This window comes from Ornithorhynchus anatinus, chromosome 2 (assembly GCF_004115215.2).
Source record: "Ornithorhynchus anatinus isolate Pmale09 chromosome 2, mOrnAna1.pri.v4, whole genome shotgun sequence".
Classification (NCBI taxonomy): domain Eukaryota; kingdom Metazoa; phylum Chordata; class Mammalia; order Monotremata; family Ornithorhynchidae; genus Ornithorhynchus; species Ornithorhynchus anatinus.
In genome coordinates, this window is record NC_041729.1 from 155,522,949 (window position 1) to 155,548,702 (window position 25,754).

Sequence of the window (25,754 nt, forward strand, 5' to 3'; positions counted from 1 at the left end):
AGAAGAGGGGAGACAGACAGTGAAAACAAAACAGAGCAAGTAGACAGGTATCAATAGCATCAATATAAATAGAATTATAAATATATACACCCACCATTAATAAAGTAAATAGGATAATATGTACATTCATTCAATTCATTCAATAGTATTTATTGAGTGCTTACTATGTGCAGAGCACTGTACTAAGCACTTGGAATGTACAATTCAGCAACAGATAGAGACAATTCCTGCCCAATGTACATATATACACAGGCGCTGTGGGGCAGGGAGAGGGTTAGAGCAGAGCGAGGGAGTCAGGGTGATGGGGAGGGGAGGATCAGGTTGTCCCATGTGGGCTAACAGTCTTAATCCCCATTGTACAGATGAGGTAACTGAGGCACAGAGAAGTTAAGTGACTAGCTTAAAGTCACTCAGCTGACAAGTGGCGGAGCCAGGATTAGAACCAACGACCTCTGACTCCCATGCCTGTGCTCTTTCCACTAAGGCACACTGCTCTCTAATAATAACCAGTTAAAGGTAGCCCCCACATTAGACAGTCATTAATGCCATCTTTTAGAAAAAGCCCAGTAGGGGAAGGATTTTTGAAGGTATTAAAGGCATGGTGATTTACCAGTCACCGTTTAGTTTTAGTGATACTTGCTTTTGAATTGTTGCTAACCTTAAATGTAACTACCACTTTCTATAATATGGAAGTAATAGTTGTGCTATTATTAATCAGAGGAAGTGAACGGATCTTACTAAATGTAAAAGAGTACATCCACTTCTGAAGGTTTGCATGGTTAAAAGGCATTAAAACACGTAAAAATCACTCTCCATTTTACTTCCCTCTCTCCTGCAAGTTCTACCTTTTATACACCTACATAAATCAAAGGCTGGGCCTTGATTTAGAAAAAAGTCAGCAGTTTCTGCAGCCTGCATCGGGCTCCTCAATCTTTGCTTTTCTCCATTGCAGTAATTAGTGATGGGCTTTCAGTGTTCAAAGGATAATAACATCACCCAAGGTGGAAAACAAATCAAAGAAGGTTAATCAGGCACTCCTTTTTGTGGGTGGAGGAATGAAAAAACGGTTGAACAGTTGGAAATCATCAATCATTTTTAAATATAAAGAAGGCAAACATTAGAATAAAACTTTAAATAAAATTATTTCATGAAAAAACATGGAAGAAAAAATGACATGTGAATATGTACTGAAAGAACACAGGGATATTCATACCTAGCAATAAGTAACTCACTGAAAAGAGAAGTCACTTTCATTTGAGTGGGTAGGAAAATAAAGGGGTTTTTTTTAGAATGTAGGGATGTTCAATGCTTGTGCATGGTATATAAGCTCTTTGTGGGAAGGGAATGGTTCTCAGGCTTCTGTTGAACTTTCCCAAGTGCTTACTACAGTGCCTGACATCCAGTAGGTGTTCATTGCTTGCCTTATATAATTAATTAATTAATTAATGTTGGTATTTGTTAAGCGCTTACTATGTGCCGAGCACTGTTCTAAGCGCTGGGGTAGACACAGGGGAATCAGGTTGTCCCACGTGGGGCTCACAGTCTTCATCCCTATTTTACAGATGAGGTAACTGAGGCACCGAGAAGTTAAGTGACTTGCCCAAAGTCACACAGCTGACAAATGGCCAAGCCGGGATTTGAACCCATGACCTCTGACTCCAAAGCCCATGCTCTTTCCACTGAGCCACGCTGCTTCTCTAAAATAATAAATATGGTATTTATTAAGTGCTGACTGTATGACAGGCACTATATTAAGCACTGGGATGTATACAAGGTAATCAGGTTGGACAAAGTCCCTGAACCACAAGGGGCTCACAGTATCAATTCCCATTTTACAGATGAGGTAACTAAGGCACAGAGAAGTTAAGTGACTTGCCCAAGATCACAGAGCATACAAGTGGCAGAGCTGGGATTAGAATCCATGACCTTCTGACTCCCAGGCCCATGGTCTATCCACTAGGCGATGCTACCTAATGATTACCAAAATACTTACACATATACCTTATATTCACACCTACTACCTTACCTTACAGATCCACTACAGCTCAGCCTGCCCACTTCACTCCTCTACTGCCAACTTGTTCACTGTGCCCTGATCTTGTCTATCGGGACACCAACCTCTTTCCTACATTCTCCTTCTGACCTGAAACTCCCTCCCCCTCCATATATGCAGGAAGCAGTGTGGCTCAGTGGAAAGAGCCCGAGCTTGGGAGTCAGAAGTTGTGAGTTCTAATCCCAGCTCTGCCCCTTGTCAGCTGTGTGACTTTGGGTAAGTCACTTCTCTGTGCCTCAGTGACCTCATCTGTAAAATGGGGATTAAGACTGTGAGCCCCACGTGGGACAATTTGAGGACCTTGTATCTATCCCAGCATTTAGAACAGTACTTGGCACTTAGTACGTGCTTAACAAATACCATCATTATTATTATTATATGCCAGATCACCACTCTTCCTACCTTCAAAGTCTTATTATGTCACATCTCCTCCAAGAGGCCCTCCCAAACTAAGTCCTCTTTCCCCCCATTCTCCCTTCTGCATCATCTATGTACTTGGCTCTGTGCCCTTGAAGAACTTGATATTCAACCCACCCTCAGACCCACAACGCTTATATACACATCGATAATTTATTTATTTACTTATTTATATTAATGTCTGTCTTGCCCTTTTGATTCTAATGTCATTGAGGGCAGAGAACTTGTCTACTTGTTATAATGTTATAATGTGTGTGCTCTCCCAAGCTTAGTACAGTGCTCTGCATACAGTAAACACTCAATACATTCCACCGATTGACTGCTACAATCCACTATTACTATGCGCGGTGGTAAGAGCCCGGGCTTGGGAGTTAGAGGTCGTGGGTTCTAATTCCGGATCCACCACGTATCAGCTGTGTGACTTTGGACAAGTCACTTAACTTCTCTGTGCCTCAGTTACCTCAACTGGAAAATGGGGATTAAGATTGTGAGCCCCTCGTGGGACAACCTGATTACCTTGTATCTACCCAGCGCTTAGAACAGTGCTTGGCACATAGCACTTAACAAATACCAAAATTATGAAATTATTATTATTATCATGTGTATCTCTGTATTTTATATCACTGCCACTGTTTATATCACTGTGTCTATTGCTCTTGGATCTGTACCCTTAAAGCAACTGATATTCCAGGGATTTCTGGAGGAGATCTAATTTTAGAAGACTACTGAAAATAGGGAGGAATGGCGTGTCGGGTAAGAAAGAGGATGATGATTCAGGCCAGCAAGAGGGTGGGAGCAAGAGGTCGACTGTGATGGAGAAAAGAGTGGGGCACAGTGTGTAGGTTGTTGTTAGAGGAGTGAAGTGTGTGGGCTGAATTTTAGTAGGAGAGGAGTGAGAATAGGCATATGGTAGAGAGCTGATTACTGCCTTAAAGCCAAAGGTGAGGAGTTTCTGTTTGATGCAAAGATGGATGGGCAACCACTGGAGGTTTTATAGAAGTGGGGAGACTTGTGCAGAATGATTCAGAACATCTTTCTTGATTGCAAAATGACTGCTGGGAGACCAGTCAGTCAATCAGTCAATAACATTTACTGAACATTGTACTAAGTGCTTGGAAGAGTACAATACAAGAGAATTAACAGATACATTCCCTGCCCAAAACAACCAGCATGGCCTAGCAGACAGAGCAAGCAACCTGGGAGTCAGAAGAACCTGGGTTCTAGTCCTAGCTCTGCCACTTGTCTGCTCTGTGACCTTAGGCAAGTCCCTTAACTTCTCTGTGCCTCAGTTCCCTCATCTGTAAAATGGGGATTGCGACTGTGAGCCCTACGTGGGACATAGACCGTGTCCAACCTGACCACCTTGTATCTACCACAGCACTTAAAACAGTGCCTGCCACATAGTAAGTGTTAAACAAATGCCATAGAAGAAAAACCAAAAAAACCCCAAAGAACAACAACAACAATAAAAATGAGTTTACAGTCTAGAGGGGGAGGCAGAAATTAATATGAATAAATAATTTATAATAAAAGATTGAAAGGTATGTACATAAGTGTTGTGGGGTTGGGGGTGAGGCTAATATCAAATGTCCAAAGGTCATGGATCCAATGCACAGATGACACAGTAAGGAAAGCCAGCGGGAGGAAAGAAGACAATCAGGGAAGGCCTCTTGGAGGAGATGTGACCTTAATAATCCTACAGCAGACCACAGCAACCAAGTCAACTAGCCTGGCCAGCAGACATCGGGAGAGAACTTGTTCTCTCTAAACTCTCTGGGACCAACTCATTCCTCAGAAGGAGCTGACCTGTTCAGTTCTACATTACTCCCTGGGCCACAGTTTCTTAAAGTGAAAATTGCTTTTTTGGAAGTGTTGGTAAAAGTATTAGCAACCCTTTAGATTGTCAAATAAAGTGAAAGTGATGAATAGACCTTTCTCAGCACCTTGCAGATGGAGTTAGGGCTTAATTTGGGTCAGCGTGCCTCAGAACTCAACCTTGGGACCTGTGAGCTGAACTATAGTGTCTTTAAACAAAGTCCAGTGACCCCGAAAATTTAGGGCAGCAGCATGGCCTGGTAGCAGAGGAATAGAAGTTAGGAGACAGGGGTTACCTCTAGACTGTAAGCTCCTTGTGGGCAGGGAGCTTATCTACCTACTCTGTTACATTGCACTCTCTCAAGCATTTAGTACAGTGCTCCGCACACAGTAAATACTCATTAAATATGACTGATTGATTGATTCTACTTCGACTGATTGATTCTAATTCTAGCTCTGTCACTGGCCTGCTGTATGACCTTGGGCCAGTCACATTACTGTCTAGGGTCTCAGTTTCCTCATCTGTAAACTGGGGATAAAATGTCTGCTTTTTCCTTACTACTTTGGTTGTCCACCCCAGGAGTTAGTACAGTGTCTGGCGCATAATAAATGCTTAACAAATATCATCATTATTATTATTGGTATGAGCCCCATGTGAGAACAGAACTGTGTCATATTTGAGTGTCTTCCTTCCAGTCCATTGATTAACACAGTGAGTACGCTGCATATAGTAAGTCAATAGTGAATACCATTGACAGATTGAGTGCTTTGTCATAATAAGCACTTAATGCAAATCAACTTTAAAAATTCCAAATCTAGATTGCTAGCTACTTTAGGGCAGGATCATACCCTCTTACTCTAGTGGACTTTCTTTCCCAAGGCCTTACTACAGTGCTCTGCTCACAGTAAACACTCAATATTCATTCAATTCTATTTACTGAGCACTTAGTTTGTGCAGAGTATTGGACTAAGCAGTTGGAAAATACAACTCAGCAATAAAGAGAGACAATCCCTGCCCACACTGGGCCTGGCCCCCTCCCAGTTCAACTTCGCTGAAAAGCCGGCATGACAAGATTCTCTCAGCTCCCTACAGACTAAGGCAAAGTCATTCCCACTTTGTGCTAATGATGAGAGAAACCAGGAGGAGCAGAGGTGGTTGGTGTCAACAAGCAGCGGCCCTGGAGGAAGAGCTTTGTAAGACCAGGTGAGAGAAAAAGACACAGCTCACAGAGACTGGAAAGCGACCAGAATAGAAAAGGGATGGAGCAAGGGAGATGGGAGAGCCAGAGGAGAAAGAGAAAGACCCTAAATTTCAGAGGAACCCAGAGAGACAAACCAATCAGGAAAACCAAGACCATCTGAAGGCTGGAGCTTGCTGGGGATCAGGCTATGTCACTGGCCAAGGCTGATTCGCCACCTGAATAAGTGGCAGAGTTTTGCTTCCCTAGTATATTTCCACCGATCCAATTGAGTGAGGGGGATATGATGATATATTAATTATGAATCTATTTGTAATTAATATTAATCACATTGATCCTATTGAGTACGGAGCACCATACGTAGCACCTAGGAGAATACAGCATAATGGAGTTGGTAGACATGTTCCCCTCCCACAAGAAGCTCACAGTCTAGAGGGGGAGGACCACCATCACACTGTTCCTCCAAATATCTAGTTGCCCCATTAGAGGTAGAACACTCAGATGGATGAACCATTGATCTGACCCAGAATTAGAATTGCTTAACAGTTCTATGTCCTTATTTTTCATTCAGCCTTAGGTAGATTTCACCATCAAGTTTTGATAAATTTGTTATGTTTCAAAATGCAGATTGCAGGTTGAGTGCAGCCACCCGAAAGAGACAGCAAACCACCTGAAATTGTTTTTTATGTTATTTGTTAAGCCTTTATTATGTGCCAGTCACTTTTCTAAGCACTGGGGTAGATACAAGCCAATCATGTTGGACACAGTCCAGCTGTCAGTCTTTGCATGCATTTTACAGATGAGGTAACTGAGGTATAGAGAAGTTCAGTGACTTGTCCAGTGTCACTTAGCAGACAAGTGGCAGAGCTAGGATTAGAACCCAGGTCCTTCTGACTCCCAGGCCCGTGCTCTTCCCACTAGGCCATGCTGCTTCCCTTTATTCTGTCCCTTTATTATTCCATTCATTATTATTATTATCCCCTTTATTATAATCATATTTTTTCCTTCATTCTGACTTTAGATTAATTATGACATGAATAGACAAATGAAATGGGTGAAGATGAGCAGAAATGATCGATGACAAAGTCAGCTTCTCCAAAATTATAAGAAGAGCTGGAAAGGATGCTTCAGACAGTCTTTCTCAGCTTACCGCTATCCACTGCATTTAGAGTAAGATGTATATTTCTGATGGAGTATGTTATAAATGGATCATGATGGTGCTAGGCTATATTATTTGTTCAGCTTGTCCAGAAATTTCAATTTTTTATTGAAATTCTATCTCAAAAGAACAGATAGAGATGCTTTAAAATGTTTAATTCAAATCTTTAAATGGCTTATCGATAATATCTGCAAATATCATTTTTTAGAATTTTAGAATATTCCTAAAGAGTATTTTTTTTTCAAAATAGCAGAGAGCAGGAGCAACTGTCTTGTTTGGAGTGGAATTTTCTGGGTTAAAAAAAACCAAAACAAAACAAAACCTTCCTGTCTGAAGATAACATAATGAACAATGAGAAATGCTTCCTTGTGTGAGGTAAGTGGCTTCACCTTAAGCAGGCCCTTTTGCTCTCAGGAAAATGGTATTTTTATCTCAAATTGGCATAAGCCTTCCTGGAGGTAAATTAAAACTTCTTGAGAGACTTTCCCCCTGTTCTAAGTGCTTAGAGGAGTTCAGTACAACAGAGTTGGTAGTCCCATTTCCTGACCACAATGAGTGTACTGTCTAAAGGGGTACAAAGACATTAATATAAATGAATAATTTATAATACATAACTACAGTGTTCTCAGAAACGTCTTAACATCCCTTATTTCTATGCATCTCAATCAATTCTGCTTCAAATAGATTCATTACCAATTACCATCAGCTTTAAAGCACTCAGTTAGCTTGCCCCTCTGAAATAAGTGGTTCAATAAGCAATAAAAAGACTATACTTTACCAAAGGAAAGGGGCAGAACTTAGGGCTCAAAGGACTTATTTTAGTATTTCAAACTGAAATACGAACATAATTTTATTTTTGTTCATTTAAGAAGGAAGTTATTTATTCCCCAACTAATTGCAGCATTTGCTGCTTATTACCAAAAAAGCAGGACTTAGTGGAAAGATCATTCATTCATTCAGTCATGATAATAATTGTGGTATTTGTTAAGCGCTTACCATGTGTCAGACACTGTACTAAGTGCTGGGGTGGACACAAGAAAATAGGTTTGGACACAGTCCCTCCCTGTCCCATGTGGGGCTCACACACTCAATCCCCATTTTACAGATGAGGTAACTGAGGCACAGAGAAGTGAAGTGACTTGCCCAAAGTCACAAAGCAGACATGTGGCAGAGTCAGGATTAGAACTCATGTCCTCTGACTTCCAGACCTGTGCCCTTTCCACTAGGCTATGCTGCTTTTTCTTGGATTTATAGAGTGCTTATTGTGTGCAGGGCACTGTACTAAGTTCTTGGGAGAGAATAATATAACAATAAACAGATACATTGCCTGCCCACCAAGATTTTAGGTTTAGGGTTCTAAACCCAATTCTGTCTCCGGTTGTCTGAGATTAAGGCTCCTCACCTGTGAAATGGGGATAAAATACCTGTTCTTCCTCTGCCTCACTCATTACAGAAGCAGCATCCCTCAGTGGAAAGAGCAAGGGCTTAGTAATCAGAAGTCGTGGGTTCTAATCCTGCCTCCGTCACTTGTCAGCTGTGCGATCTTGGGCAAATCACTTAACTTCTCTGTGCCTCAGTTACCTCATATGTAAAATGGGGAGAATGTGAGCCCTACGTAGGGCAATCTGATGACCTTTATCCCAGTGTTTAGAACAGTGCTTGGCACATAGTAAGCATTTAAATACCATCATCATTATTATTATTATTCTAATCCCTACTCTGCCACTTGTCAGCTGTGTGACTTTGGGCAAGTCACTTAACTTCTTGTTGCTTCAGTGACCTCATCTGTAAAATGGGGATTAAGACTGTGAGCTCCATGTGGGACAACCTGATTACCCTGTATCTACCCCAGCGCTTAGAACAGTGCATAGCACAGAGTAAGCGCTTAACAAATACCAACATTATTATGATGATGATGATGATCTCCATGTGGGACAGGGGCTCTGCATCATCTGATCAACTTGTATCCAAGCAGGGCTTAACACAATGCTGTAGCACATAGTAAGTGCTTAAGAAAGACCATCATTATTGTTATAGTCATTTTTTTTACATGAAATTAATATTTGGTCTTCACATTACTCCCCATTTAGAAATGAGTTTGTTAATTCCAGTAAATCAACATTTTGAGAATGAGACTCCTTACTGTTCTGTCAGGAACACAATGGGAGACTCAAAACAAAGCAAACATCTGCTACCTTTTCCTACTCTCAATCTTCCCTGTTGGCAATTCATTCTCTGTTGGCATTGTCAAATTATCTGAAAACAAAGCCCTCATGAATTGTTCTAAAGCCATTAAGCAAAGTATTTCCAAAGTATTCTTACCCTAATTAATGAGGTTATAGTTTAGGCAATTGTGATATTGCATTCTTGGAAGCGGATCAGACATTTTCTATTCACCTCAAGGAGACCTTTCGTTGCTGAATAACTTCCAGAGCCAGCCGGGAAGTCTTGGCAGTGAGGTGGTGGTCATAGTAATAGGAGGAGGAGGAGGAGGGTAACCATATTTCACCCAGTTTTCTGGCTATAGTGGTGCCGAGGAAGAAAGCTTTTGTTTATTAATGGTATTTATTAAGCACTTATTGTGTCAAAGCAGGGTGATGTATTTTTATGTTCATGTCCTCCATTAGAATGTAAGCTGCACGTGGTCAAGGAGTGTGTCACTCATTCATTCAGTTGTATTTATCGAGTGTTACTGTGGGCAGAGCACTATACTATGCTTGGGAAAGTATGATACAACAATAAACAGTGACATTCCCTACCCACAATGACTCACAATCTAGAGGAGGGGACACAGTCATCAATACAAGAAAATAAAATTACAGAAATATACATAATTGCTCTAAGTCTGGGAAGGGAGCAAGTCAGAGTGACACAGAATGGAGTGGGAAGTGATGAGGAAGCAGCGTGGCTCGGTGGAAAGAGCCCGGGCTTGGGAGTCAGAGGTCATGGGTTCGAATCCCCGCTCTGTCACTTGTCAGCTGTGTGACTGTGGGCAAGTCACTTAACTTCTCTGTGCCTCAGTTACCTCATCTGTAAAATGGGGATTAACTGTGAGCCTCACGTGGGACAACCTGATTACCCTGTATCTACCCCAGCGCTTAGAACAGTGCTCTGCACATAGTAAGTGCTTAACAAATACCAACATTATTATTAAGTGATGAAAAGTGGGGTTTACTCTGGGAAGGCCTAATGGAGGAGGTATTCCTTCAGTGGTTTGAAGAGGGAGAGAGTAATTGTCAGATTTGAGGAGGGAGGGCATTCCGGGACAGAGGTAGGGTGCGGGCCAGGAGTCAGCGGGTGAGACAGGCGAGATGGAGGCACAGTGAGAAGGTTAGCACCAGAAGAGCAGAGTGTGTGGGCTGGGTTGTAGAAGGAGAGAAGCGAGGTGAGGTAGGAAGGGGAGAAGTGATAGACTGCTTTGAAGCCACTGGTTTTTACTTGATACGGAGGTGGATGGGCAACCACTGGGGATTTTTGAGGAGTTGGAGGTGACATGACCTGAACGTTTTTGTAGAAAGATGATCCGGGCAGCAGAGTGATATATGGACTGGAGTGGGGAGAGACAGGAGGTTGGGAGGTCAGCATGGAGGCTGAGGCAATAATCTTGGAAGGATAGGATGGGTGACTGTATTAGCATAGTAGTGGTTTGGATGGAGAGGAAAGGGCGGATTTTAGCGATGTTGTAAAGGTAGGACCGACCTTCTTTACTGTCTCCTCCCCAGCTTCAAGTATGGTTCACTCCAAATAGGCACAGAGTAAATTATGCATAGTGATATTGCTATTTACTACAACTGCTACTATTAGGTGCTGAGGGAGATTCAAGATAATCAAATCAGATAGTTCCTCTATATGATGATGATGATGATGGTATTTCTTAAATGTCACTATGTGCCAAGCACTGTTCTAAGCTCTGGGGGGGATACAAGGTAATCAGGTTGTCCCAAATAGGGCTCACAGTCTTAATCCCCATTTTACAGATGAGGAAACTGAGACATTAAGAGAAGTGAAGTGACTTGCCCAAAGTCACACAGCTGCCAAGTGGCGGAGCTGGGATTAGAACTCATGACCTCTGACTCTGTCTCCCAAGGCTGTGCTCTTTCCATTGGGCCATGCTGCTTCTCTTATATTTTTATAATATATGTTGTATATATTTTGTGGTATCTGTGAAGCACTAACTATGTGCCAAGCACTGTACTAATCACTGGGGGAGAGAGAAGCTAATCAGGTTAGACACAGTACATGTCTCCCATGGAGCTCACAGTCTTAATATCCATTCTACGGATGAGGCAACTGAGGCACAGAGTACTTAAGTGACTTGTCCAAGGTCGCACAGCAGACAAGTGGCAGAGCAGGAATTAGAATGCAGGTCCTTCTGACGCCCTATCCACTAGGCCATATTCCTTTTCCCCAACCCCTTTTCTCCTCTCTACACCTTATTTTCCCTTCCTACTGTGTCAACTATGCTCTTTGGTGGGAAACAGTGTGGAAAGAACATGACCCTTGAGAGTCAGGGGACTTGAGTTCTATTCCCAGCACTGTTACTTTCTTGCTGTGTGCCCTGGGGCAAGCAATTTAACTTCTCAGTGCCTCAGTTTCTTCAACTATAAAATGGAATTCAATCCCTGTTCTTCCTTCTACTTAGGCAGTGATCCCTATCTAGGACAAGGATTGTGTCCGAAATGATTAATTATTGTCTTTCCCAATGTTTGGAAGAGTGCTTAATACCTAGTAAGCATGTAAAAAATACTAAAATTGTCATCGTTATTACCATTAATTATTGCATCCTTGTGCTCTCGGTACTTTGATACTCACGTTACCCCTGCTCCCCACAGTATTTATGTAGTTATCCTTATACTCTCTTGCTTTCCCTAGATGGAATTCATTTTAATGTCTTTCTCCTCTCACTAGATTGTAAGCCCCTTTGAGGGCAGTGGCAATGTCTATCCACTTGACGGGACTCTCCAAAAGGCTTAGTGTAATGACCTACACATAGTAAGCACTCAAAATCCATTCCCTTCAAACCTGCGTCCCAGAATCTTCATTACTTGTCTAGCCTCTGTAAACCTGGATTAAAAACCACTTGCCCCACAGAGAAAAAACAAACGAAAAAATCTATTTAACTTAATTCTCTGGAGCAACCTTCATCTTTACTTTGCCTTGACAACACAGAAGCAATGAGGAATTTAGGGATAATTAAGAAACTGAAAAGAGTTTCTGTGAGAGCCGAAATGATTTAGGTTGTTTTCCCTGCTGGTCAAACACATCATATCATTTCATCCGTTTCACCTGTCCTTGGTGGGCAAGAAACATTGATTTCCTTTAAGAAACTAAAGAGTTTAGAAACACTGCTCTGTTTCTTGAAAGACTGGAACCTTATGTTCCATTTTTTAGTGAAATTGTAAACTGAGTACCCTCTTTCCAAAATTGTACTTTGTGAGCAAGCTGAGGGAAAGACCAGTCTTGAGACATAGACACGAACTTGAAAAATCACATTCTTTTCCCCTAAATTGCTTTTTCACATTTTTTTGTTTGGGATTTGGATATGATTCAAGCTATCAGCCCCTCCTCAAAAAAACTCCAGGGGTGGCCTGTCCACCTCCATATCAAAAAAACCCTTCTCACCGTTGACTTTAAAGCACTCCATTACCTTGCCCCCTCCTACCTCAACATGCTTCTCCTTCTACAAGCCAACCTGCACACTTCACTCCTTTAGTGCCACTAACCTTCTCACTGTGCCTCCATCTCACCTGTCTCACCACCGACTCCTAGCCCACATCCTGCCTCTGGCCTGGAACGCCCTCCCTCCTCAAATCCGACGGACAATTACTCTCTCCCATTTCAAAGACTTATTGTAGGCACATCTCCTCCAAGAGGCCTTCCCAGACTAAGCCCCGTTTTCCCTCATCTCCCATTCTCTTCTGCATCACCCTGACTTGCTACCTTTGCTCTTCCCCCATCCCAACCCCACAACATTTAGGTACATAGCTATAATTCTATTTATTTGTACTGATGTCTGTGTCCTCCCCTCTAGACTGGAAGCTCCTTCTGGGCAGAGAATATCACTCTTTACTGTTGTATTTTTCCAAGCCTTTGTACAGTGCTCTGCACACAATAAGTGCTCAAAAATATGATTAAATGAATGCATGAAAGAACAAATGACAAATGTCTATTAAATAGCCCTTTCAAAGCCTTCATGAATTGGGTTAAATAAGGAGTAAGAAAAAAAACACCACAAGGATCCTTTTTTAAAATGTAAACTTTCACCAAAAGCATGAATAATTTAATATCTTGATGACCTATAACCAGATTTATAGTCGAGTCTTATAAAACAGCCTTTGAGGTACAACAGAAGAAAATACATTTTGTCTAACAATGGCTAAAACTTTGTGTTCTATTTGAAACATACTGTTTCAAGTCATAGCAAGGATTTTCTTATTGAGTTTGAACTCTTTTCTCCCTCCCCTATCCAAATTTTTAACCAGTTTGAGGTCTAATTAATGCTAATAACTATAATAATAAATGATTATGGCACTTTGTCACCCATCGCCAGGGACGGGTTCGTTCGGAATTGGCACGGCAAGAGAGAGAAAGAGAGAGGCCAGGGACGGAAAGCCTGAGTTTTGTATCAAATTTATTCCATGGGGCAAATTGAATTATTTGGTTATTTAGATGCAACAAATTGACCTGAGCCCATCACTGGGCAGGGATTGTCTCTATCTGTTGCCGAATTGTACATTCTAAGCATTTAGTACAGTGCTCTGCACATAGTAAGCGCTCTTACTATTGAATAAATGAATGACTTTCCCTTTGGGGAGGAATATGGTGTTAGAGCTTCCCTAATGGGAGGACTATAATGCCAAACACAGTTTTTGAGGGGCAGGGAATGTGTCTTATACTATACTTAGAGAAGCAGCATGGTGTAGTGAATAGAGCATGGGCCTGGGAATCAGAGGTCATGGGTTCTAATCCCTGCTCTGCCACTTGTTTATGTAGCCTTGGGCAAGTCACTTCACTGGGCCTCAGTTCCTTCATCTCTAACATGGGGATTGAGACTGTGAGCACCATGTAGGACAGGGACTGTGTCCAACCTGATTTGTTAGTTTACAGACCAGCGCTTAATACAGTGCCTGGCACAATTACCACTATTATTATTACTTTCCCAAGCACTTAGTACAGTGCTCTGCACACAGTAAGCACTTAATAAATATGATTGACTGACTGACTGGCTGATTAGAATGGTTAGAAAGGAGAACTGTAAGCTAGTTGCGGGGGGACGAATGTGACAACCAACTCTGTTATATTATTATAGTGTCGTCTCCCAAATATTAAGTACAGTGCTGTGCACACCGTAAGTACTCAATAAATATGACTGAGTGAAAATGCGACCGAGTGACTAGAATGGTTAGAAAGGAGGACTGTAAGCTACTTGCGGGCAGGGAATGTGACTACCAAGTCTGTAATGTTGTTATATTATACTCTCCTCTGCATACAATAAGTGCTCAATAAATACAATTAAATGATTGATGGATGTCCATCACAACGTCTAAGTATCCAGTGCTGTACAGTGCTAAGAGCTTAGTAGAGTGTTCTGCACATAGTAAGCGCTCAATAAATACAATTGAATGTATGAGGCAGTACGTTGGACTGAATTGGCCATTGTTCTGTTTCAGAATCAACGTGTTCTTTCATCTGTAATGTACTAATAATGCATATGCAGTTGTTGATCCAGCTACCTCATCCAGACATATTGGTACTGCTACTTGCTATGAAGTTGGTTTTCCTGGTCCCACATTTTGTAAATCATTTTTGATTGCCTATCTCCCTGATTAAACTTTAATAATAATAATGGATAATAATAAAAAAAATGGTATTCGTTAAGTGCTTACTTTGTGCCAAGCACTGTTCTAAACCCTGGGGTAGATACCACGTAATCAGGTTGTCCCACGTGGGGCTCACAGTCTTAATCCCCATTTTGCAGATGAGGGCACAGAGGCACAGAGAAGTTAAGTGACTTGCCCAAGGTCTCACAGCAAACAAGTGGCACACAGGGATTAGAACCCATGACCTCTGACTCCCAAGCCCATGCTCTTTCCACTAAGACATGCTGCTTCTCATATCTTTAAGTTCCTTGAGGGCAGGGGATGGTGCCATGCTACTGAAGTGCTCTTCCAAGTACATTGTACAGTTTACATTTAGTAGGTGTTCAGTGGTTATCATTGATTGATTGGGATAGATTGCAAGCTCCTTGCGAGCAAGAATGGTGTCTACAAACTCTATTCCACTCTCTTAAGAGCTTAGCGAGGCTTAGTGGATAGAGCCCGGGCCCCGGAGTCAGAAGGACCTGTGTTCTTATCCCAGCTTTGCCTCCTGTCTGCTCTGTAATCTTCAGTCGCTTCACTTCTCTGGGCCTCAGTTACCTTATCTGTAAAATGGGGATCGGGACTGTGAGCCCCAGGTGGGACATGGACTGTGTCCAACCCCATGAGAAGCAGCATGGCTCAGTGGAAAGAGCACGGGCTTTGGAGTCAGAGGTCATGGGTTCGAATCCCGGCTTGGCCACTTGTCAGCTGTGTGACTTCGGGCAAGTCACTTAACTTCTCGGTGCCTCAGTTACCTCATCTGTAAAATGGGGATTAAGACTGTGAGCCCCACGTGGGACAACCTGATTCCCCTCTGTCTACCCCAGCGCTTAGAACAGTGCTCGGCACATAGTAAGCGCTTAACAAATACCAACATTATTATTAACTTGTCTCTATCCCAGCACTGAGAACCGTGCTCAGCACAAAGTAAGCGCTTAACAAGTACCATTTTTTTTCAGTATGGTGCTCTTCACAGGCTAAGCACAAAACCCAGACTAGTGGTTGGTAGAGAAGCCGTGTAGTCTAATGGAAAGAGCACAGTACTGAGGGTCAGAGAACCTGAGTTTTTCTGCCAGCTCTGCCACTTGTTTGCCATGTGATGTCATTTTCCTCATCTAAAACATGAAGATAAAATACCTGTTCCCTCTCCTTCTTTGATGGTCACACCATATGGGACAGGGACTAAATCCTATGCCGAACAAATACCAGAATAACTAGGGATTTGTGGAGAATATTGAAAATGTCTGTCTCTGACTTGACTGAAATGGTGGTCTTGGCTCCATGACCCAAACCTGGGGATTTTCTGACCCGGCTCAAGTCACTTCAACGGGCCTTAGCCCGAACCCTTCTGACCATCTAACCCAGCCTGGTTCCCTTCTGCCTTCCCAATCTGATTCCTAAGCCAATCCAGAAATCAATCAATAGGATTTAGTGAGCGCTTACTGTGTTCAGGATACTGTACTAAGCCCTTGGGATAGTGCAGTATAACAATATAACAGAAATGGTAAACACATTCCCTGCCTACAGTGCGTTTATTTTCTAGAGGGTAAGGCTCCAGTGCCTGGTATTCTCAGTCAGTCTCCCATCCAAGTATTACCCAGGCCTGATCCAGTTTAGCTTCTGAAATGAGACGATATCAGGGGTGTTCAGGACGGTATAGCCATGGACAAATGCCTCTTGAAACTTCTGGTCACTATTTTAGTCTAACACCATGCTTCTCCTTTAACTGTATTAGCTAGCTTCAGAGCGTGAAAATAAGGAAACACTTCTCTCCGGACCTGAAGTGCTTGTAAACTATCACAGGCATCAAAGCTTTTGCATTTTCAGATTCGTGATTTAATCTTTGAGGCTTACACGGATGAAAATAAATCCTCTCTCAACTACAAATAAAAGTCTCTCACTCCCACATCACAAATCAGTGGAGTTTTTAATCCACTCTAATGAAGAGAGGAGCAAAAAGGTTCCATGTTAAATTTAGGAAAGGAGAAGTAGCAGCAAAATGAGGAATGTTGCAGAATAGGAATAAGGTCATTTGGAATAGGTCTCTTGGACTTTTTTTATTTGTTTGGTATTTGTTAAGCACTTGTATGTGCCAAGGCACTGTTCTTAGCATTGGGGCAGATACAAGGTAATCAGGTTGTCCCACTTGAGGCTCACAGTCTTAATCTCCATTTTACAGATGAGAGAACTGAGGCCCGAAGAAGTTAAGCGACTTGCCCAAGGTCACACAGCAGACAAGTAGCAGAGCAGGGACTAGAACACAGGTCCTTCTGACTTCCAAGCCTGTGTTCTATCCACTAGGCCGCATAGCAAGGACAGCTGCGGTTGCTGGGTTAATTCGAATAAGAATTATGGTACTTGTTAAGTGCTTAACTTGGGTCAAGCACTGTTCTAAGTGCTGGGGTAGATACATGTTAAATCAGTAGAGAAGCAGCATGGCCTAGTGGAAAGAGCATGGGCCTGGCCTGGGTTCTAATCCTGTCTCTGCCACTTGTCTGCTGCGCGACCTTGGGCAAGTCATTTTAACTTCTTTGTGCCTCCATTACCTCATCTGTAAAATGGGGATTAAGACAGTGAATCCCACGTGGGACATGGACTGTGTCCAACCTGATTATGTTATATCTACCCCAGTGCTTAGTACAGTCCTGGCTCATAATGAGATCTTATCAAATACCACAAAAAAATAATAATAATCAGGTTGGACTCAAATTGCCCAACATGGGGCTCATAATCTAAGTAGGAGGAAGTAGGATTGAATCCCATCTTAGAGATAAGGTAACTGAGACACAGATAATTTAAGTGACTTCCTCAAGGTCACTCAGTAGATTTATATCAGAGACAGGATTAGAACCCAGGTTCTCTGACTCCCAGGGCCGTGCTTTTCCACTAGGCCATGCTGCTACTCTCATTATTTGAATAATATTCAAATAGTCTTCAGGATTTGCTAAACAATATCACTGTCCTGCATTCATTCAAGGGAATCAGAGCAGAATGTTCCTGGGTTAAAAGTGCCCCTTCTGGCTTCCCTAAAATTGTCTGAAACTGGAAACAGGAGGTGATGGTGAGAACAGTGATATTAATTTAGCTCTTACTCTGTGCTTCTTACAAGATAATCAGATCAGACATATCTCTGTCCTATATGGGGCTCATAATCTAAGGGGAATAGGAGATGTCAATTAATCCCAATTTTACCGAGGACATAATGAAGGTAATATAAAGCTAAGTGACTTGACCAAATAGGAAAGGGTTGGAGCCAAGATGACCTGAATCTCTTTCCACCTGTCCATGTTGGCTTCTCAATGAGCTGTATGAAATCTTTAGAGGCTTATTTAGCGTGTAGATTTCTTTAAATCATCTATTATAAATTTATTTATATTAATGTCTGTTTCTCCATCTAGACTGTAAATCATAAAACTCTCATACTTCTTTGGGAGTAGCAGGGCTAAATGAAAAGGGGTAAATGTTGAGGAGATTTGCAGGGATTATGATACAGCAGTTATTACTCTAAAATTTGATTCCTAAAATGTTTGCCTAGTCATCAATCTTTTTAGCATTTAAATGGGATTTATGACTGTGCAGAGCTTTGGAAACATAATTACCTCTGTAACTACTAGAATGATCACAGAGTAATCCACACGTGCCCAGTAAATTGTCATTTAAGTCGGATGACCATACATGCTATTAAGTAGTCATTCTGTATATGTGACTGTTATCACATATTAATATCACTTTATTGTATGAGAAATTGGCTGCAATAGTAATTCTGGCCTAGAGCTTGGGAACTCCAGTAGGTATTAATTCAAAGTCAACTTTCATTATCCAACTCTATAGGGAGCTCCATTTACGACCTCCAAAATTTCAAACGGAACCAAAAGGAAACCACTGTTATTTTTCTGAGAGATTTCTCACATAAGTCAATCAGCTGGAGATCTGGTTCTATGTTCCTGTGTGTATACTTAGCGAGGTAATAATCAAATATTTCATTCTTTTCTTGATTAGAAATGCCCATCTTAGAACAGCCAACTCAGATAAATTGATATTTCTAATTACTAGAACCACAGGGACTTGGATGTGGGGAAAGAAAAGATAAAAACACATGGATAAAAATAGTTTTGGGGTGAAGTTTCAGTCGTCTCTGTTAACCGCATCTCCTAACATCATGGATAATTAAGAGTGGGCTCATTTCCAGGAGAAACCTAACTCATCCCGGCCTCTATTCATTTGTTCATTTGATCGTATTTATTGAGAGCTTACTGTGTGCAAAGCACTGTACTAAGCACTTGGGAGAGCACAATATAATGGTAAACAGTAGATAATAAACTCCTAAAGGGAAAGGACTGTATCAATTTGATTGTATTGTGCTCTCTAAAACATTCATTCACTCAATAGTATTTATTGAGCACCTACTGTGTGCAAAGCACTGAACTAAATGCATGGGTGAGTACAATGCAACAGTAAACATACACATTCCCTGCCCACAATGAGCTCACAGTCTAGAGGGGGAGATAGATATTATTATACACAAATAACATATATACATATGTGCTGTGGGGATGGGAGGGAGGATGAATGAAGGGAACAAGTCAGGGCAATGCAGGAGGGAGTGGGAGAAGAGGAGAGGAGGGCTTAGGGAAGCCTTCTTGGAGGAGATGTGCCTTCAATAAGGCCTTGAAGGGAGGAGAGCACTTAGTACAGAGCACTGAATGCAGTAAGCGTTCAATAAATACCAACGATCAATTGAATGATTGATCCAGCTGCAGACCAGATGACAATTTGGGGATTGTTGTAGTGCAAGAAGAACTGGGGCTCAAGGACCTGGATGGTTGGTGCAGAAGGGACAGAATATGATAATAATAATAATGGTATTTGTTAAGTGCTAGCTGTGTGGCAGGTACTGTAGTAAGTGCTGAGGTGGATACAAGCAAATCAGGTTGGGCGTAGTTCCTGTCCCACATGGGGCTTACAGTCTCAATCCCGATTTTACAAATGCGGTAACTGAAGCACAGAGAAGTGAAGTGATATGCCCAAGTTCACACAGCAGACAAGCAGCAGATTCGAACTCATGACCTCTAACTCCCAGGACCATGTTCTCTCCATTACGCCATGCTGCGTCTCAGAGATGAGAAGGAAGAGCTGACCAACTCCCTGGGAGGAGGTCTCAGAACAGCACTCCATGAAGACCTTTATTGCTCGGGGCCGAAGGGGCATATACACCCCCCTTCATTCATTCATTCATTCATTCATTCATTCATTCATTCATTCATTCATTCATTCATTCAATCATATTCATTGAGTGCTTACTGTATGCAGAGCACTGTATTAAGCACTTGGGAAAGTGCAGTACGGCAATAAAGAGAAACAATCCCTGCCCATAACCAGCTCACAATACAAATAGACAGAAATATAAATAAAATGACTGATATATATAGATATAGATATAAGTATGTATATCTATATCTATATATATATATGCTGTGGGGCGGGGAAGACCCCAGAGCCCTATCAGAAATCTTGTCCATATGGCCTCGCTCTCATGTCTCCTTGAGGGCAATGATTGTACCAATTTACTGTATGTACTCCTCCAAGCACTTAGGAGAGTACTCTGCATGTAGAAAGAGCTCAGTAAGTACCACTGATTGATTGATAGATTGTAATGCTAGTAAAAGGCAAACTTAAGGCTACCAGGTTTGGTTGGTGATGATTTGGAGGTGATTGACATCAACCTCCCCTCTCCTCCAGCCTATCTCTGTCAACTCCTGATTCATATCCTCCCTCCTGCCTGGAATTCTCCCCGGCTCCACATCGAGCAGAGACCACTCCGCTCCCCATGCCCCGCTAACTGTAATATTTGTTAAGTGCTTATTATGTGTCAAACACTGTTCTTAGCATACAAGAGAATCAGGTCAGCCACAGTCCCTGTCCCACAGAGGGCTCACAATCTGAGGTACTAAACCCCCACTTTACAGACGAGGCAAAGAGAAGAAGACTTACCCAAAATTATCCAGCAGGTACATGGAAAAGCAGTGTGGCTCAGTGGAAAGAGCCCGGGCTTGGGAGTCAGAGGTCATGGGTTCGAATCCTGGCTCTGCCATTTGTCAGCTGTGTGACTGTGGGCAAGTCACTTCACTTCTCTGTGCCTCAGTTACCTCATCTGTAAAATGGGGATTATCTGTGAGCCTCAGGTGGGACATTCTGATGACCCTTGTAGCTACCCCAGCACTTAGAACAGTGCTTGCCACAATAGTAGGCACTTAACAAATACCATTATTATCATTATCATTATTATCATTACATCCTGCCTCTGGCCTGAAACTTTCTCCCTCTTCATATCTGAAAGACATTCACTTTTCACAACTTGGAAGCCTGATTAAAAACACATCTCCTCCAAAAGGCCTTCCTTGACGAAGACCTCATTTTTCGCTTCTTCCACTCCCTTCTGCATCATCCTTGCACTAGAATAGCACTTATGTATATACCTGTATTTTAATTTTATTCATCATCTTAATGTCTGGCTTCCCCTCTAGACTGTGGACAGGGAACATGTCTACCAACTCGTGTTATAGTGTATTCTCCCAAGTGCTTAGCAGTGCTCTGCACACAGTAAGTGCTCAACAAATACAACTGGTTGTTTGATTGATTTACCCAAAGTCACACAACAGACAAGTGGCAGAGTCAGGTAGTCACTTCACTTCCCTATGTCCCAGTTTCCTAATCCTGAAAATGGGGATTAAACACCTTTTGGTCCTCCTCTTTAGATTTTAAGCCCTATGTGGTTCAGAGACTGTGTCCAATATGATTACCTTCTGTCTACCCCAGTGCTCAGTGCACTTAACAGTGCCTCAATTATCATTAATGAACCTTAAAAGGGAAACATGTACACATTAAAATAGGAACAACAATAATAATTGTAGCATTTGTTTAATGCTATATCCTGAGAACTGTACTATGCACGGGGGGTAAATACAAGATTATAATAATAATAATAATGATTCATTCATTCATTCAATAGTATTTATTGAGCACTTACTATGTGCAGAGCACTGTATTAAGTGCTTGGAATGGACAAATCAGTAACAGATACAGTCCCTGCCCTTTGACGGGCTTACAGACAGACAAGAACAATGGCAATAAATAGAATCAAGGGGAAGAACATATCATTAAAACAATAGCAAATAAATAGAATCAAGGTGAAGTACATCTCATTAACAAAATAAATAGGGTGATGAAGATATATACAGTTGAGTGGACGAGTACAGTGCTGAGGGGATGAGACGGGAGGGGGAGAGAGCAGAGGGAAAGGGGGGAGAAGAGGGTTTAGCTGCGGAGAGGTGAAGGGGGGTAGAGGGAGCAGAGGGAAAAGGGGAGCTCCATCTGGGAAGGCCTCTTGGAGGAGGTGAGCTGTAAGTAGGGTTTTGAAGAGGGGAAGAGAATTAGTTTGGCGGAGGTGAGGAGGGAGGGCATTCCAGGACCACGGGAGGATGTGGCCCAGGGGTAGGTGGCGGGATAGGCGAGAACGGGGGACGGTGAGGAGGTGGGCGGCGGAGGAGCAGAGCGTGCGGGGTGGGCAGTGGAAAGAGAGAAGGGAGGAGAGGTAGGAAGGGGCAAGGTGATGGAGAGCCTCGAAGCCTAGAGTGAGAAGTTTTTGTTTCATGCGGAGGTCGATAGGCAACCACTGGAGGTTTTTAAGAAGGGGAGTGACAGGCCCGGAGCGTTTCTGCAGGAAGATGAGCCGGGCAGCAGAGTGAAGCATAGACTAGAGCGGGGAGAGACAGGAGGAAGGGAGATCAGAGAGAAGGCTGACACAGTAATCTAGCTGGGATATTACGAGAGCCTGTAGCAGTAAGGTAGCCGTTTGGCTGGAGATGAAAGGGTGGATCTTGGCGATATTATAAAGGATGATGGTTTTTGTTAAGCACTTAATGCACTGTTCTAAGTCCTGGGGGAGATACAAGGTTATCAGATTGTGCCAGGTGGGGCTCACAGTCATAATCCCCATTTTACAGATGAGGTAACCGAGGCACAGAGAAGTTAAGCGACTTGCCCAAAGTCACACAACTGACAAGTGGCAGAGCCGGGATTAGAACCCATGACCTCTGGCTCTCAAGCCCGGGCTCTTTCCACTAAGCTGTGCTGCTTCCACATAGAGCTTAAGGTCTAAGCAGGAGGGAGAACAGGTATTGCATCTCTATTTTACATATGAAGAATCGGAGGCACAGAATAGTTAAACGATTTGTCCAAGGTCACAGACAGTAACTGGAAGAAGCAGAATTAGAACCCAGGTCCTCTAACTGGCATACTTTTCCTTTAATGCTCTATCCCTTAGTTTGTCCAAGAGTGTAGAGTGCAGTTCCAGGCATATAGTAAACCCTTAGCAAATATCTTTTAAAAATAAGAGATTGTTTTTTCCAGTCTATGTAGGAAGTAATTTAAACTCACGTGGGGATAATGGAAACTTCATTTTGATTCATGGCTTCCTAGTTGAGAGTTGTTTCCCTGGCCTTCGTGGCTTTGTTTAGGGCTTTGGCCTGATGTGCTCAGAATGGCTACGCGATCCTTCCTCTTCCCTCATGGACGGAGGTAAAGAGGGATGATGATGCTCACAGCTTTTGACTGTTTCATTACTTACAGGCTCTAAACAAGAACTGACATTATTGGCGATAGTCTCCTTGGTAACCGTGATGGGGAATTTTTAAATGCATCTAATTTGAAACTCAAATGACAGACATCCCTTTCTTTTTTCCTGCTAGGACAGACTACAGGATCCCGGTTTCTTCCTTTGCTGAGAGGAAATTGCTGAAAAAAATAAGAATGAGAAAGGGAATAATTTGATTGGTAAAATGGCCCTTCTTTGCTGACTCCCTCTGTCTGTCCGGGCCCCCCATCCCAAGAACCAATTTTAAAGTTCCATTAGCGTTATTATCTCCCATAAGCAAGGTCCATTTCCCTTACTTTTTCTCATTTATGTTTCTTTGAAAATTGTTGCTGATGGCCCCCTTTTCAGCTTTTGTTATCACTTTACCTAGTTTAAGAGCTGAGGAAGAGCTTCCATATGAGGCTTCATCATGACTACTAATTTTTTTTTTTGGTATTTGTAAAGTGCTTACTATGTGTCGGGCACCCTACCAAGCGCTGGAGTAGATACAAGCTAATCAGGTTTGACAAAGCCCATCTCCCTCATGGGGTTCACATTCTTAATTCCCATTTCACACATGAGGTAACAGAGGCCCAGGGAAGTGATTTGACTTGCCCAAGGTCAGGTAGAAGACAACTGGAGGAGCTGGGATGAGAATAATAATATTGAATAGTTATGATATTTGTTAAAGGCTTACTCTGTGCCAAGCATTGTTCTAAGCGCTGGGGAAGATACAAGGTAATCAGGTTGTCCCACCTAGGGCTCACAGTCATAATCCCATTTTACAGACGAGGTAACTGAGGCACAGAGAAGTTAAGTGGCTTGCCCAAATTCATACAGCTGACAAGTGGCGGAGGTGGGATTAGAACCCACGACCTCTGACTCCCAAGCCTGGGCTCTTTCTCCCAGGTTCTCTGACTCCCACCCTTGTGCTCTTTCCACTCGGTCACGTGGAATGCCAGAAATGCTGTGTTCTTCCCAATCAATCAATAGTATCTATTGAGTGACTAGTCTATGCAGAGCCCTGTACTAAGTGTTCGCGAGAGTAGGAAGCAGCAGGGCCTAATGGAAAGAGCGTGGGCCTGGGAGTCGGAAGGTCAAGGGTTCTTAGGAGTCAGAGGACCTGGATTCTAATTCAGACTCCTCCACCTCCCTTCTGGGTGAACTTGGGCAGGTCATTTAACTTCTCTGTGCCTCAGTTTTCTCATCTGTAAAATGGGAATCCAATACCTGTCCTCCCATTTACTTAAACTGGGGTTCTATCTAATAAGGTCAATTTATAGCTACCCCAGCACTTCGAACAGTGTCTGACGAATAGTAAGCATTTAACAAATACCATCATTGCTAATGTGATAGAATTAGTAGACAAGACCCCTGACCTCTGGGAACTTCAAATCTGCAGAAACTAAAATAAATTACAGATTTGAGGATGTAATAGAGTGTAAAGATATGTGCTATAGGAGACTGTGAAAATGGAAGTACTTAGGGCATGTTGACGTGCTGAAATGGCAGTTGGGGATAATAAAGTGGGGAGGTTAGAAATCCCGGAAGGCCTCCTGGAGGAAATATGTGTGCTTATGTCATTGGAATCAGTGTTGATCTTCATATGACAGTGCTAAGCGCTTAGTACAGTGCTCAACAAATATGATTGAATGAATATGACTTGCAGGCAACACATTTCCTGCCAGACTTGGAATCCAGCCTAGATGTATATCATTGGATTGTCACCCCATAATAATACTACTACTACTAATAATTCATAATTATGGTATCAGTTAAGCACTTACTCTGTGCCATGCACTATCCTAAGCGCTGGTGTGGATACAAGCAAATTGGGTTGGACACAGCCCCTGTCCTACATGGGGCTCACAGTCTCACTCCCCATTTTACAGATGAGGTAACCGAGGCACAGAGATAATAATGTTGGTATTTGTTAAGCGCTTACTATGTGCAGAGCACTGTTCTAAGTGCTGGGGTAGACACAGGGGAGTCAGGTTGTCCCACGTGGGGCTCACAGTCCTAATCCCCATTTTACAGATGAGGGAACTGAGGCCCAGAGAAGTTAAGTGACTTGCCCACAGTCACACAGCTGACAAGTGGCAGAGCCGGGATTCCAACCCATGACCTCTGACTCCAAAGCCCGTGCTCTTTCCACTGAGCCACGCTGCTTCTCGATGTGAAGTGACTTGCCCAAGGTCACACAACAGACACGTGGTGGAGTTGGGATTAGAACCCATTGTCTTCTGACTCCCAGGTCCATGCTCTCTCCACTACATCATGCTGCTTAGCTTTCATCCAAATAATGCTTGTCAGTAAGACACCCAAATTATCAATCAATCAGTGGCATTCACTGAGTGTTTACTATGTGCAGGGCACTGCACTAAGCGCTTGGGAGAGTACTTTCCCAAGCACTTAGTACAGTGCTCTGCACACAGTAAGCATTTAATAAATACGATTGAATGAATACAATGCAACAGAATTAACAGACATGTTCCCTGCCCATAATGAGTCTACAGTCTAGAGGGGGAGACAGAAAATCCCTGAAGAATTCTGCTCCAGTGGCAATTTTGTCATTATTGGTTCCACATCATTTTTAATGTAATTCCTAATTGCTTTTGTT

The 25,754-nt window shown here is 42.5% G+C and overlaps 1 long non-coding RNA gene across 1 annotated transcript in view; it reads left to right on the top strand.

Moving 5' to 3' along the window:
- LOC120638238 overlaps positions 1-25,754 on the top strand; it is a 322,336-nt gene that overhangs the window by 112,863 nt on the left and 183,719 nt on the right. The window contains exon 2 of the long non-coding RNA XR_005659796.1: positions 6,894-7,018. This is a non-coding gene — a long non-coding RNA (uncharacterized LOC120638238). The remainder of the gene's footprint in view (positions 1-6,893; positions 7,019-25,754) is intronic.